The sequence below is a fragment of the Apium graveolens genome, unplaced genomic scaffold (genome assembly GCF_009905375.1).
Source record: "Apium graveolens cultivar Ventura unplaced genomic scaffold, ASM990537v1 ctg4956, whole genome shotgun sequence".
Classification (NCBI taxonomy): domain Eukaryota; kingdom Viridiplantae; phylum Streptophyta; class Magnoliopsida; order Apiales; family Apiaceae; genus Apium; species Apium graveolens.
The window spans coordinates 85,002-85,964 of NW_027418762.1; positions in this window are offsets into that span (position 1 = coordinate 85,002).

Here is a 963-nt window from a genome sequence, read left to right on the forward strand (position 1 = left end):
TAACTCTTTTCATGCATATCTTCCTCTGTATTAGTCTCGATCTTCTTTCCTGTAAATCAGCTTCCTTCCTTAACTGTTAGTCCTCCAGTACTTAAGTTCTGATATCCATCTTCTGATAATCTAAATCCTGATATCCTTAAGTCCTGACTTCCAATAAGTCTTGATTGCAGTAAGAACTGATATTTCATGTTTGTTAAGATCTGAAAACTAAACATGAAACATATTAGACATGACATCTCAAATATATCCATCATCTTCCATATAACGCTTCGTACGGTGGCATTCCAATGCTTGCGTGATAGCTGTTGTTGTAAGAAAATTCTACCAAAGGTAGATGCTCATCCCAACTGCCTTCAAAATCAATCGCACAAACTCGTAACATGTCTTCAATTGTTTGGATAGTTCTTTCACTTTGCCCATCGATTTGCGGATGATAAGCGATACTCATGTTTAATTTAGTTCCAAGGCATTCTTGAAATTGTCTCCAAAATCTTGAATTGAATCGGGGATCTCGATCAGACACGATAGATATTGGAACTCCATATCGCATTACAATTTCCTTGAGATACAAGTGCACTAGCTTGTCAAGTGAAAATCTTTCATTAATTGGTCAAAAATGTGCCTACTTTGTTAGTCTATTAATGATTAACCATATCGCATCATGATTTGCTTTAGTTCTTGGAAGTCCTACCACAAAATCCATCGCTAGATGTTCCCATTTCCATTCTGGAATATCCAATGGTTGCAGTAGTCCACTCAAACGTTGATGTTCCGCTTTAACTCGCTGGCATGTGTAGCATTTTCTTACCCATTCGGCTATTTCCTTTTTCATATTTGGCCACCAAAAGTTTTCCTTCAAATCGCGGTACATTTTTGTACTTTATGGATGAACGGAATACTTCGAACTGTGCGCATCTCCCAATATTTCTTCTTTCAGTTCTTGTTAGGAATGTATGTGCATTA